This window comes from Vanellus vanellus (assembly GCF_965231255.1).
Source record: "Vanellus vanellus genome assembly, chromosome: 24".
Classification (NCBI taxonomy): Eukaryota; Metazoa; Chordata; class Aves; order Charadriiformes; family Charadriidae; genus Vanellus; species Vanellus vanellus.
This window is the reverse complement of record NC_138929.1, coordinates 3,414,534-3,429,692: the sequence shown is the minus strand read 5'-3', so window position 1 is coordinate 3,429,692 and position 15,159 is coordinate 3,414,534. Positions and strand designations below refer to the sequence as shown.

Sequence of the window (15,159 nt, the reverse complement as noted above, 5' to 3'; positions counted from 1 at the left end):
AATTTTAAAGCTTGCCCTGTCTGTTCAGCAGGCTCTTCCTGAATAGAAGGAAGAGAAGCCTCTTTAGCAGGGATTTACTAGGCTACCTTCGGATTTCTTCCCAGCCCCCTGCTAGAGTATCTTGCAGTCGTGGGTTTCACAGAGCCATGAGATGGTCTACGGTTGGATAAATTCTTCCTCCCCCAAAATCCTGCTTGCTTGGGAAGCCTTTAAGCAGTTGAACACATAGAGCGGATCAAAGAGAAAGCAGGAGATCTTATTTACCAGCTAATTCTCTTTGACTCTTCCCATCCCAGGCTCAGCCCAACCCGCTGGAAATCAGAGCATCTCCCCTGCTGCTGCCGGTTTTAAGGCGGGCTTACCGGCATGCAGGCTTGTAACAGTCATTATTCACTTAACAGAAAATGGTGGAAGCCTAATAGTTCCCCTGTGCTGCTTTTCAAAGGCTGCGCTGCAGGCTAAGACGTGGCTGAACTGCTACGCATGGCAGCACGGCAAAGTCCTCGCACAGTCTCACCGGTTGCTGGGAGGAGCTGCTCCCTGAGCCTGCCCGCTCCCACCGAAAAGAATCCAGCAGGGAAGGAAACACAAGTTAACGTGGTTTTAGCATGTTCCCTTCCAGCAACAGCAGAAAAGTAATTTTAATGTGTGCCTGGATGGGAAGAGGGAAAAGAGGAAAGAAAAGTTCCTGAAAATGCCACTGGAGCCTTAATGAATTAGGATAGTCAACAGCACAACTTTCTGCCCCATCAAAAGCCTCCTTTACCTTAGCTGGCAAATTACACCGTTAGGAGGAAGAATTGCTTTCCTGAGAGATCGCGTTGCCTGAAGAAAGAAAAACAGACATCCATCCCCACTAACTGACGGCTGCCACACTCCTCTCTGTCACTCACATGGAACAATTACAAAGGATGTTCCCATGATAAGCAGTCAAGTAAGGTCCCTTTCACACAGCAGTCGGGTGGTAAAAGGAGTCTGGCAGGGCACATCTGGTCTGTGGACGCTTGCAATCTACCACAAGCAGGACTATTAGCGTGGCCAGCAGTTTCTTACGGTTATCACAATTTTCTTCATTAATAAGAGGTCAGAAACAAACTGACAGGACTTATTTCATGCTCCAGTGGGTACCACAACACATCCCAGGGCAGGGAAAGTCTGACAGATACAGGACCACCCCCATTTCCCTGAACACAGCCAGTTTGGGAGGGCACTGAGCACTGTTACCCCTTTCTTGTGTTCCCAGACAAAACTCCTGAAATGCAATTCTGTCAATCAAAGAGCTGAAAAATATCCCGAAACTCACTCTTTATTAGCCAGACAGACAGCAAACACCCTCAAACAAACAGGAGGGTGAAAACACCCATGCTGGCTGACGAGACAGCGTGGAGTCGAGCTCTCAGACGGGCGCTCGCTGCACCTAGCAGGTGTGGGATGTGATCGACCGACGCGCCAGATGAAGGCATTTCTAGCAGGTGAGTGCACAGCAACTCCTTGAAAGCAGCTCTGCTGTTCATCTTCACACGAGCTCTCCAGCACCGTCTCCATTTTACAACTTACCGCTTTGCAGCACAGCCGTATGCTGTAGGGCCCAGCAGAGACGACTGCCAGTGTGAGAACCAAAGCTCTGCTAATTTCCTTTCTCCGCAGGCTTTTGTAGTGGCACATGTACAACAGCATCCATTTGCTGCACTGGAGCTGCGGGCTAGAGGAACGCCTGAAACCTGGTGTGAACATGGGACCAAGTACAAGCCCCAAGCCATCTGCAGAGTGCACACTCTGCATTGAAGAGTTTAAGTTAATGTTCTGAGAGTCCATTGCAAGGAGAGAACCCTCCTGCAGTACTTAGCCACATTCCCGCCAGCCCCACAAATCTTTTCTTTCTTTGTCACAGGAGAAAACAGCCACCTCTGCTGTGGTGTGCAGAGCCAGGGCCCCCAGGGACACACAAGCAGGATTAAGCCTTCCTGAGCTGGGGAAGGGCCACATCCTGCACTTTCCAGGAGCCACTGTGGCCAGCTGGCCTCAGGGCAAGCAGTGATCAGGCTGCACACCAGCTTCCTTCTCCTACCTCTCTACGTGCAACGGCATGATGCTACTGCATTTGGTGCTAGGCTCAAAGGACGTTGGCACTGAAAAGAAAAAATCAATGTGCAACCAGAAGCCTCATAAATTAAGATAACTTAATGACAGGAGACTTCACGTACACCCGTAAATGGACTTGAAGATCTGGATACTTGCTGTTGCCTTTCACCTCAACCAAGATGGTAATGTGTGTGCATGTGGTACAACACCTCAAGAAGGGCACAAATTATGTGGTGAAAAATGTAGATACCTTGGCCTCCGAGCAGCAATATTTTGACTGTGGAAAGATCCAAAGAGCGAGGCCCCTACCTCAAAATTGGGCAGAGCAAGGCTGCAATTCCACAGCGTCAGATCACGCTGTTTGGTCCTTATTCCTTACACCAGCAGCACTGCTCCAACGCCCCGCTGTGAAGTGGTTCAAGGCACTAAAGCAGCCGAAACTGAACCCCTCACAAGCAGAAGTTGCATGTAACAGTAGTGCTGTGGGTCATCTCACCCTGGCTTTGGAGCACCAATGTAGCAGGGTGGGGGAAAGCACGAGAGGCCAGCGCCGTGCCAGCACCAGCCACCTCCAGGTTTTGCCTCCAGCTTGAAAAAGATGTTGTCAAGACACAAGGTATGTATTTATTGCTTCCTTTGATCTCAGCTGCTTCTTTTTCTTTGATTTCATAGTGCTGACAACATTTGCTGCACCCTGACAGAAGTTCTGTGAATATTCAGTGCTGCCACAGTAATGAAGATATTAAATATAAAAAGTTCTTCATGCCACAGCTCTAGCCTACAAATGCAAGTGATCTTTGTCAGAGTGGATGGGACAGAACCAGGAAAGTGCTGTGGACACTAATGTTGCAGAAGATTTTCTCGGGGCAAGGAAAGCATTCGAGGTACCTCCTCAGATTGGGCCTTCATTTCTTAAGTTATTTTGAGCTGTTTCAATACAGGGATAGAAATTAAAACGATGACAGCAGCACCATCTGCTCCAGCTACTGCCACACCACCATGGCTGGCATCACTCTTGCAGTGACAAAAAGCCTGTCCTAGGGAAGAAGCCAAGTCAGGGAAATTTTCCTAGGGAACACTATTTTACTTCTACAAGATCCAAGCCTGCAGAGCTCCTGGCTGTAAAGAGCACCGATGCAGAAGTGGTCTACAGTGTGGTACAGCAGAGAAGCTTCCACTACTGCCACAAGGAACAGGGAGGGAATGGACAGGGTGTTCAGGCAGTTGGGTTAAGCAGCGATGCCCGCTGCGGTGGCGAGAAGCCCAGGGGAAGCATCTCAGACACACACGTGCAGGAACATACAATACCAGCTTGCCTGAAAGACCACAGCTTACCACTGCAGTGGGAACACAGGTCTCTACGCCCTCCTGTGACAAACCATCACCGCACAGTTTGCCCACAGTGCTTATTTCACCAAACTATTACTTTTAGCCACCTGATACCCAAACTGGGCACCAAATAACCTTTGGCCCCATAGTGTCCAATTCCAGCATCCCAAGGATGCCTGACAGCACTAGAATGCGGCAGGATGCCTTATCAGGACAGTCTCTCTATAAATACAGGGGAAGGAAAGAGTGGCGCGTTCTTGACACACTGATTTCTTACCCTAGAAAGAAACAAACACGCCAGATCTTGCAAGCTTTCGGGGCTTTAGCAGGACTTGTCCTCGCCCCAGCAGTCACTATGCAATGACACAGGGCTCGGAGAAGGTAATTTTAGCTTCTGCCTAGCTTTTCTGCATTGTTTTTGCTTTTCATGACTAAGAGACACTTCAGATGAGGTCAAAGGTCAGAGTGTGTTTCCTGAATGTCTTTTTATTTTTTTAAAGGCCAAAAGACACAAACAATAGGACATTCATCAAGCATTTCTGCTATACTTACATCTCCCTTGTCACGTTATTGCATAACAGCAGAAAAAAAAACACTGTTCCCTCAAAACGTTCACACCAGTATTTATTAAAAACTAAAAGCAGCATTTTTTTTGTTAAATCCGTATCAGAAGGCGCAATAAGAAGATAAACGCAAAAAAAAAATCCTAATCTGGAGGAGCTCAAGAAAATAAACCATCAGCAGGAGAGCACAGCCCAGGGCTGAATGCATCGTTCAGCTCCTGGCAGAGAGAACAGGGACTGAAACATGCCAACCGAGTCAGTGAGCGATGGGGAAACATGTGGGCACCCCAACAGGTTCCCAGTTACTAAGAATCGGGAAGCTGCTGCCCCAGTCACAGAGAATGGCTGATCGGAGTGCTCATGGGCTGCCACTGTTCCGCCAAGGGCGCTGGTGCCTGTTTTAGCTCCCAGTTTCATCCACCATGCCATGAACAGCAAGTGAGAGGTGCAGTGGAAGACGGTAGCGTCTCTCAACACCAAACACAAGTTAGCAGGATTTGAGAACCAGAGCTCTTGCTTCTAAAACAAAACCCAACAGAAGTTGCATTTGTACCTTTATTTTTCCTAACAAGTTTGAACCATGCTGAGGCACAAGGCAAACAAGGATTTTCAAGTAAGGATGAACAGCAAATAAGAACCTTTACACACAAACCACATCCCTATTGAGCACTTGGGTGTCTCCCTACAGCTGGTCTTCACCCAGTTTGGGCCACTCGGGATGACAATCAGGCAGCACTCTGTCTTGCCTGATTCTAGTATTATCGAGCCGATGAGCAGATTTGCAACAAAAGCAGATGCAGGCAGCGTGAATAGTGACAATCCACATGGGAATTCAGACCATAAATTCAGCCAAAGAGTTGTAAAACCATTATTTCCCCTCCCAACCCAAAGGCTAAAGGAGGAGCAAGTTTAAAAATCAGAATCCATGTGCGTTTAATCTTCCATAGGAATTAGCTGGAAGCCCAGTTGGTGCCCATCTTCCTTTTCATCTAAGACTGCCCCAAGTCTAGGAATTCAGGCTAAATCTTCCCCAGTACATTTGTTAAAAATAAATGAGGTGCGATCAGTCTCCTCAGGGATTTCATCCCCTTTCAGCTCTAAATGCAGCTCTGCTGTCACATGTATGATATGTATAAAAGGACCGCCTGCTTCAGAGCCTTACTTCTCGCTTAAAATAATATTGCTCCTGGTCTCAGGTTACGAGGGATCCATTCATGTTCGGTAAGGTCATAGGCTCTCTCTAAATCACTAATACAAAGGCTGGAATAAACAGGGTTGCCAGTATTTCAGTAGTGCTTCTTTTTATTGCAGCGCATGAATAGAGACAGACTATTTGAAGAGGCTCTGACCACACCTAGAGCCACAGCGCTTTGTCATTCCTTATCAAGGGAAGCAGAGAGCAGTTTAGTGCCGGTGGGAGATGCTGGCTTCTGTTCTCACACTGAGATCAGGCAGCAGCAAAGCAAACCCCACCGCAGCCCCAGCAGCTTTACCCGTCTTGCAGACCTGTCCGTTTTCACAGGTGGGAAGCGATCAGTGCATTTCCCTCTCTGCAGACTACAGGACTTTAGTGCTTAGCCATCCTTGCTCAGTTCCAAAACTCATTTTACACACACCGATCTCCCTTCAGCACCACCCAGGTATCCCCAGCTCCCTCTTGCTAACAAGGACTTTCTAGTATTTCAGCCAGGCCATTTCAAGCTATTTTGCCACAAGCATTGGTAAGGTGCTTTTCATCTGCACTCAAGCACTGCTACAACCACAGCACAGGATCCTTCCATTTAAGAACTTATGCACCAAAAGGCTCTCTGATGTTGGTAGAGCAAACAAACCCATGGAGTCAAAAACCCCTCCGTAAGGGGAGTACGTGAGCAACAATAACTAATGAAACACGCCTTAGAGCTGAGCACAGACCTCCGACAGCCGTGACAATAAACCCTATTATAAGACACAATAAAAGCAGTGACATATTTGAGAGATTAAGCATTAATAAGTTCCTTCACATTAAACAGTATTCATGACTCTCTTCCTCTCTCGCCTGGAGGAACCTCAGGGAAGGGAGGAGCTGGCAAGGTAATTCAGCTAACGCTAAAATAGGGGAAAGGCAAAACTCATGCAAAGTAGGCTACAAAAACCATAAAATAAGGATGCAGCAATGACAGTTCAGCAGTGCTGCAGATGAGAGATTCCCAACACTGGAAGCCCAGTACATCCCACAGGGAGCTGGGCCCCCATCTTGCTCTCAGCAAGTCTAGTTGCTGAGCTCTTGCCCAAGGTAGAGGCCAGGCAAGCACCAGCTGCCTCAGCAAAGAGGATCCCAGGAGCACTGCAGGAGAACATGGATCTGAGTCTGCCAGGCAAGATTTAAAATGGAAGGGAAAGAGGACAGGAACAGGAGAGATTGATGAGAAAGGAAAGGAGACAGGACAGCATGCCCACGTGTGCGCATGGTGCTTGGATTTGGCAGGTGCCCAAGATGCACAGACTGCTCAGGAGGAGAACAAAACCTGGAAACATCGTGGTAGACTCCTTTCTCCAGCTCATAGTTGCCTTTTTTGCAGCTCATTCGTCCACCACCACAACCCCTGCAAATCCCCTCTTCACAAGCCCCAGAGAGTCACTCCCTTTCTCACAGTACAGGTCCAATACCCTCATTTTAGTCCCATCCTTTCCGAATCTGTTCTCCTGTAAATCTGTTCTCTCAGTGACTACAAGCAACACCACAGCTTGAGCAGTAGATCTGTAGCTGGACTTTTCCCCACTTGCCTTTTCATACCCAACAGCAACATTTACTACTTCTGCTTGCATATGCCTGCCAGGCTCTCAATTACTACACCAGAAGATGCCAAGGGAAAAGCATGTCGTTTGCTGTCCAATTTGGAGATGTCCATTGTTAAAAGCTACTTCTACAAACCCCTCCAGCTAGCTCCAGGGCAGCATCGTTTGTCATGCTGATAAGGCAGTAGGTAAAACCACATATAAAGAAGTAACTTCAGAGGGCAGAATTTGCTTAGGGTAAAGTCTGCCCTTGAATTCAAAGTAAGTGGGAGCTGAAAATGAACCACAAAAGGCAATTCTGTACTTGGACTAAATCCCAGCTTTGGGCTCACTAACACCTGATGTCTGACACCACAAGCTACAGCTCCCAGCATAGAGCACGTGAAACTTCAGCTTCTGTAACACAACCACACAAGCCAGCTTCATCACAGGCCTCACCTTAAACCACAAAGGTAATTCAGCCCCAGCACCTCTTACCCCATCACATCCAGGATCTGCAGTGGGAGGGTAATAAAACACTCAGCACCTGCATGAAGCTAGTCAGCACTTTATACAAGGTGGGTCAGCACTAGGGAAGGAACACGAGACGCATATACATCTCTTAGGTTTCCTTTACTTCTACCAAAGCAAAATACACTTTCAGATAAAAGTTGCATTTTTATACAGGGGCTCCTCTTGCCAGCCTGCACTGATACATAACCCTGAGAGTTCACAAAAGGCTAGAGCTACAAACCAACCTCCAGGAATCTCATCCAGCTCAATTATCCCTTCTCTTGGGAAAGTCTCTTCCGGCACACCCCTTCTGTCATCGCTATGTCCTCAAACCAACCACATAACAACCACACTCACCTTAAGCCCTGCAAACCAGGACAGGAACACTTTTGTCACCTAGAAGCCCAGTGCAAACAAATTTTCAGCCTGGACAAATATTTCTGACTCTATCACGCAGACATGCCGGTGATCACCACTCCAAAGCCTTCTGCTGCTCCTGCACTCCTCCCACTACTGCACCTCCAGTCACGGAGGTCCAAGAGCCCTTCCCCTGGACAGGGATCCAGGAGCACACAGTATGCCCATACCCCCTCATCCCTCAGTTAGCTTTAGTCCATCTCTTTGGCCCCCTTCTTGTCCCCCTCCCACTCACATTTTGCTGCATCTCAACATGATAAGAGCTCACGTGGTCCCTGTGCTCACCACCCACCACCAAGGAATAATCCCCTTCACTCTCTGCCAAAAACTCACCCTGCTGCCTGGGCATGTGAAGCCACAGCAGCCAGCCAAGACAAACATTGCTTGTCCATCACTTCACCTCGTATCTTGACTTTGACAGACCTACTCTGCCCTCAGCTCAACTGAGACCGTGCACAGCTGGCCAGATGTGTTCATGTGAGGAAGCTCACATGAAGTGACATTTGAGAGAAAGGAGCAGAGCTGCTCGCGGGCAAGAGACACACACCTTCATGGTAAGACCAAGCCAATGCAGCCAGGATCTAAGTCAAGCTTTGATCAAATAAAAGATGAAATGTTTCTTAGGCAGGGAAGAATTTCACCACTCTAACACCCCCCTGCTTCTCCAACTTCAGTTTCAAAAGGGCATCCCAGCAAACACTTCTTTCCAATGCCTGGAAGACAGTTGATTTATCTCAAAAATGGATCCCCATGCCAGCACAAACATGCACATTGCTGAGCTGGACATGTTGAAGGATCATGGGAGAGGCTTCTTTAGATTTTTTGAGCCATTTACAAACACCTCAAGGAATTTCATTCTGCAGCAAGTGACTTGACACACTGATGAAATCCATCTGAAATTACATCAGGCACTTCCAGGCAGACAGCCTGGGACAGGAGCTGATGGGGACCCAACAAAGTGAAATGCTGACAAGTGGCAGAAAGCCCGGCAACTCTGTACCACAGGGCATTCAAAGTCACACACATGCTATTCAAAACCATGAATACAAGTTGTTTCATCACCGTTCTTTAAAGTGCGTGCTGAAGTTTGTCCCCAAACAGCAGATTTTAATACAGCCCTTCTGCCTATGGATTTGTATATTCTGTCCCTTAAGACTGCACCTCCTCCTGCAATAACTCCCATCAGCCTTCATCCTTTCCCATGTGCCTTAGAGCATCATCACAGACAGCTGAGCCACAGCTCACTTGGAGCAACACTGACCAGCTGAACAGGACAGCTCAGGGACAAATCCACCTGCCTCCCAGGGCACCAACAGTGCGATCCCACCAACCACTCTGAAGAAATTCAAGAAGAGTACCGAGGGAGGGTACTGAGGCAAAGGCAGAGAGACAGTGATACCAGATCTGCTCTAGGAAGAGGGGTCAGGGCAGGTACAGTGGGGAGGCTGCAAAGATGGAAATAATTAGCCCAACTGCAGCGATAATCCTTTTAGCTTAACAGAAGGTATCCCCCGGTGCTCCCTTTCCTTGGATATTTAAAGAAAAGACACTGAAAACAGGAGCCCCACCACATGTAATGACTGCCCTTACTAATCGGACTGCTTGGAGGGGAAAGATCAGTGGATTGATTTCCGAGGAGCACAAAGGGCTCATTAACTTGCGTAGAAATTCCACTCAAGTCTAAAGGCACGGATACATCTCCTCCAGACTCTGGTGTAAACTGCATATGCTTTCCACAGGCACTGTAAAAAACAGCCTACAACCAGCAGATTTCAGCGTGAAACAAAGCTCCAACTCGCAGATGGCGGAGATCCATCCTGCTGCAAGAAGAGATCCAGAGATTCATTCAGTCCCTCACAGCAGAGCTGTGCCCACCTTAAAAACCACGCAAGAGGTTACCTAAAGAGCAAAAATTCTCTGCTATATCCACCACATCCCAGGGTGATCTGCAAAGACAGCTTGGGATTGAGGGCTGTTCAGGCTAAAAAGCCAAGCAGGAGCAATGCTGCATGGAGCAGACCTTCTGCCGCTTGGGCATCTCCAAGTGACCCAAATCAGCAAGGGCTGCACCTCTGGCAAGGCTGAGCCATCCTGGTGCTCTGCGAGGTTTTGGCAGGACTGCCTGGCAACAAACAGCCCGCTGACCTCTGCCCAGGATCACCCACCCTAATTCTCTTCTCGGGACTGGTTTGAGATGAGTGGGAACATCTCTGCGCTGCTTTGCAAGGATTAGCGATCCAGCTCAAATTACTTCTGCAATTATCTCCTTTCTTTTCTGTCTCCACGGGCAGGCAGAGCCCTGCCGGCAACCCGTGCATTACAGCACTACCTACTTTGATGAGCCCCCCCAACTGCAAGAACACGCCCTTGGGGTGAGCCCCAGACACCACGCCAGCCCACCTCTGGAGTCTGAACACCACTGTTAAGCAAGCAAAGCTTCTGAGGTAAAAAGCAGAGACTATGGTGGATGGGCAGAAAAACCTAGAAAGCCAGCCTAGCTCCCATGTGACTGCAGTACTAGCGAGAGATCCCCCGAGAGCTGCTGTCCTTCTCCCAAGACATCAGCTGGTGCTTCTCTGAGCAGAGGCTGGGAACACCCAGGATGCTGAGTCTGGGGTTCCCTCTCCACCTGGCTGTGGGGCAGGCACACAAAGGAAACACGCAATCAATTCTGATTTTGTTTAGCAGTCTCAGCTGTTCTAATAAGGCTAGAGAAGTCTGGCTTTTGCAAGAAAGGGCTCCCAGTCCTTTTTCACAGACTACGCAGGTCTGCACACCTTAGAGCAAGCCATACACCCAGAAAGCACAACACGTGATGCTGTTGCTTGGGGGATGGATGCTTTACCCACCTGCACAGCCACAATCCTCCCAAACCTGTGCTGCGTTCCAGCAGCTCCAGAGACAGCCCTGACGCACCACACACCCTCTCAACATCACCCAGACGAAGGACACACAAGTCTGTCATGAGTCCAGAGCACTTCACTGTGAGCTCCCAACTCTCACAGTCCAGCCCCACGCCTACGTACCACCTAGGAAGCAGTATGCAGACCTACTAGCCGGCTGACTTCATCAACCAACAGTCTAAGCAAACTGGAAAATACTGGGAGCTGGGTGGAAGCCAGCACCCTGATTCTTTCTTGACTAATTCATCAAGTGTCAGAGCATTGCTACAGCTAAATCAGCAGCACTCCCTCAAAAGATGCAGAGACAACAACCAAACCTCACCAGCAAAATAAGCTTATTCTGCTCAAGACAGACTCGAATCTACAGCTTTCTTCCACCTTTTGAATAACTTTCCTACTGGGAAAATACGGAATGGCCACCCTCAGCACTTCCCCTCAGACACTGCTTCATGATCCAATTTTCAACGCTTTGCAAACCAAAAGGGATTTGTCTGAAAGTCTGGACACAGACACACCCCGGCACCGGCATCTCAAACGGCAATGCCAAACGCCCATACGGGCGCACACAGACACTCCAACCCGCAAAGCTGTTACAGCTGTGGTGCTCTAAGTGTCAGGACAATTTGTTACTCCCATGTTGATGAACACAGGCTTTCAGAAGAAACAGCAGAGACACCATCTCAAAAGCATTTTCAACGTGGCTTTCCCCAGCCGTTTCTAACGGCCCCATGATGCTGCAAAGCCCAACTTCCAAATGAGGATATAAATGTCATCAAGGAGCAATTTGCTCTACTCCCCGCTACCGCACAGTAAGAACCGCTCAGCTAAGCCCAGCACATATGCAAGGAGTAAGGCAGTACCCAAACACTTCTAAATCCTGTGGCTGGCAAAACCCTGAAAAAAAGACAATGATGCAACACAGATCAACAAGCATGCAATGAAGTTCTTCGAAATGAATCGGAGGAGCATAAAAAGCAGAAGATTAAGGCACCCACCTTACTGGCATGCTACAAGTGTTCCTGACTAGACACACCAGGCTCAGCCTCATCGTGGAAAGAGCATTTGCACTGTCACATTTCCCTCATTTTTATTCCATAAGGACTGCTCTTCTGGACAGGGGAGCAGACTTCCCCACAGCTTTTGGGAAGGAAATAAGAAAGCCGTAGCACTAGTTGTTCAGGACAGATAAATACGTTTACTTGGTCCAGCTCAGTCCTGCTGAAACTACAGTTTATTAAGCACAGAGGGAATGGGTACAGTTTGACTGAAAAGCCTTGGGAAGGAAAAGACTGGAAGCAGAGGGCAGCAAGATGATCCAGAGGAACTGATGCAGGGTGAGGAAGACTAAATTAGAAGCCTGACCCATAAATACTAAACACAGTACTTGAAAAGGGCGAGTAATGAGGGAGGGAGACACAAAACCCATACTATTGCACTTGTAACCTGAAGGCACTAGACCCATCTCCTCTCCATGGGAGCTCCCCACAGTGCACACAGAGGTCCTGTCACTTCAGTCCTCATCCCAGCTAATCCCAGCTGATGAAGGATAAATGTCCATATCTTATCTGTGATACCACCTGCACCTTCCAGAGTGGCCAACAGCCTTGCTCTGCTGGGCAGAGACTACATCTTGATGCATCTCACATTCGCGTCAGATGGGACCTTTGTAACAAGTTCACCTGAAAGCTGCAGATCAGTAGTGAACTGTTCCAGAGCGGGGCTGAAAAAATGGTCCTTTTAGAGAGAAACAGAGTCTTCGTTTAAAGGCTTTCGAATGATGACAAGCATGCTTCACACTTTCACTCATTAAACCAGGCAGAGCTGCTTTAGTTCAAGTTTCTCAAGGGTCGACTTCTGGCCATCTTACTGTGCAAGGTGAAGACAGATCCACAGCACTGGACACCTCCACCATGCATACACTAATGGCCTAATAACCTTTTAAATCAAACAGAGCTCACCACGTCTTTCATTTTAAGCTCTGTGTTCAAGACTCAACTGTCCTAAGATCCTCCCACACCGCAATCAAGCTTGATGAAGGATGGAGTCCCAGGCAACCAACCTGTGGGACAGGCATTGCATTTTCCCAGAGCTAGGTCTCAAAAAACCAAATCCCACCTGCATCTTAATTCCAAAGCCCTGCACACACACTTTCACTTCCAAGGACATTCAGCAGCGTGAGGTACCTCTGCTAACACTGGGGGATGGCACAGCATGCCACAGCCATACACCTCCTTCCAAACACCATTACTCTATCTAGAGCAAGAATAAAAACGTGCAATACTATCAGGTGAGAATTATCTGCCTGGAAAACCTCCATGCACTACAGTTAAGTCATCCAGCACCTTGCTTTTCTCCTTAGCTGCACATCCTAGGGAAACAAACAAAAAAAAAAAAGGCTTTTTGCATATCAAGATGGAACAAAGTAACTGGGTTAGACTATTTCTCATTTCTGGAGAGAATGAGATTTTAACATTCCTTCTCCCCAAAGCACACTGTAAACAACCAACTGAGAGCTGTTTTGATTGACCACCTTGAGAAAAAGAAAACGCAAAAAATTTGAACTGCACAAGGAAAACCGTTAAGCACTCCAAATCTGAGGTATTGGCAGCAATGGTAAAACCCCTTCATCGGATCTAAGGAGGCAGCCATTGCTCAACAGAACGAATTAGTGATTCTCGGTAGTGAATTTTGTTCCACTCATTCAGACACGCGTTAGACATCTGCCCAGATCCACGCAAATAAACGCGGGGCAGCTCAGGAATACGCTGCATACAAATTGCTGAAGTGACAGCTTAGCTCATCTCAGCTGCTCGTTCCAGCGAGCCCATTTCTAAGCGAAACCAGCCTCTCGCTGCAAATGGAGCTGCACCTCGCGTGGTGGTACCACCAGCAAATGGAAGGAGAAACTCCCTTTAAAGTGATGGCAGCTGCCCTCTGCAAACAAACAACAGGATTGCATTTCTAGGTGTTAAAAAAAAAAAAAAATTATAAAAAAAAAAAATTCATCTTCCCTAACCGAATCCTCCCTTGTGCTAACACGGCAGACAGGGATGCAGGCAGAAATCTCCATCCCTCACCTGAAGTAAGCTGTTTCTACTCCTTACGGGTTTAATTGCTCCAAGCCAGGAGGGCAGGTGTGCCACGCAGCGCGCCTGGAAACACCTGCCGAGAAAACTTCCCTTTTCACGCCCGTGAAGTTAGACTCAAAACCAAGAAATACCCAGCAACTAAAGGCAAAACCCAGAAAGGGGGACAGCCCGGTGCCCCGCCTGGTACGATTTTAGGACAAGAATGAAGAGGCAGCACGGAAAGAGGCTAATGAAGGGGACAAGGGGACAATTTCCGCATGACTCGGGGACGCCTGTGAGGCACGTCCAGGGACCGCCAAGACCACCAGTTACACCATCCCAGCCCCAAACCCACGGGGCGCTCGGCCCCAGCACCCCCAGTTTCACAGCACTGGAACCCACCTTGGGTGATTACGCTCTTGATGGGAAATATTGGAATCCCTCAGCCGGGGGATGCAACAAAGCACGGCAACTCCAGGGCGCCGTGACCTCAATAACGCTTGCCAACCCCCCCAAAATTTCAGGCTGGGCGTGGACAGCTCCGTTTTCTGAAACGCCTTCTCCTCATGGTTTTCTATTATTGATTAATTTATCTCTGCTAATTACAGCAGCCCACCGCCCCCCCCCTCCGCCCCCCAAGGGCGGCTGCAGAAGATGGCACCGCGCCGGGGCGGGAAGGCGCTGCCCACCCCTCCTGCCGCAGCCCCCGGCCCCACCTGCCGCAGGGAACGGGGTAAAAAAAAAAAAAACGGCGAAAAAGGGAGAGAAAGAGAAAAAAATCGCCCCTTTCCCACCCACCCTCCCTCCCTCCCCAGCGGGCACACCTGCAGCCGGGCTGCCGCAGGGGACGGCCCTGGCACGGCTGCGGCGAGCGGGCTGCCGAGGCAAACCGGCACCGGGGGTGACACGCCCCTCCGCGGCGATTTTTTTTGGGGGGGGAAAGGGGGGGCTGAAATGGCTGGGTTTAGATGTTGGTAATTTTTTTTTTTTTTTTCTCCTCTCCACCCGCTTTCGGCGTGGGGACAGCGAAACGCAGCGCCGGCAGAGCGAGGAAAGGGGGTCCGGTCGTGCAGCACCCCCTCCCACACACATACCCCCCTCCCGCCGGCCGGAGGCCGTGCCCCTACCTGCCGCTGCAGGGGAGTCCGCACCGGAGCCGGGCGGCGAGTGACAGCGGCGGCGCGGGCGGGGCGGGCCGGGGGGCGGGCGAGCTCCGGAACCTTCGCCGAGCCGGCGGGAGGGGGCGCGCGGCGGCAGAGCGCATGCGCTGCGCGGCTCGTACCCCCCCCCCCCCAGGAGCGCTGTGGCCGGTCGCGGCTGGCGCATGCGCAGTGGGAGGGAGGGGCCGCCGCGGTCTTTTGTCTGCGGGAAGCGGGCGCGCGCGGCCCCGCCCAGCAGGGGGCGCTCGCGCGCTGCCCCCCCCCCACCCGCCTCCCTCCACAACCGCTCCGCGGCGCCATTTTGTGCTCGGCGCTGAGCGGCAGCGGATGGGCCGGGGTGTTCAGCGCCCACACAGCGGCCTCCACC

At 49.8% G+C, this 15,159-nt stretch overlaps 1 protein-coding gene across 3 annotated transcripts in view; it reads right to left on the bottom strand.

Annotated features, from left to right (window-relative positions):
• MAPT (microtubule associated protein tau) overlaps positions 1–14,815 on the bottom strand; it is a 50,419-nt gene extending 35,604 nt beyond the window's left edge. The window contains exon 1 of one of the 3 annotated variants that reach the window (XM_082494913.1): positions 14,760–14,815. The gene's annotated coding sequence lies outside the window, so the exon portion shown is untranslated. The remainder of the gene's footprint in view (positions 1–14,759) is intronic. The other 2 variants (XM_082494915.1, XM_082494916.1) reach the window with 2 other exon arrangements.
• Between the last annotated feature and the right edge of the window lie 344 nt (positions 14,816–15,159).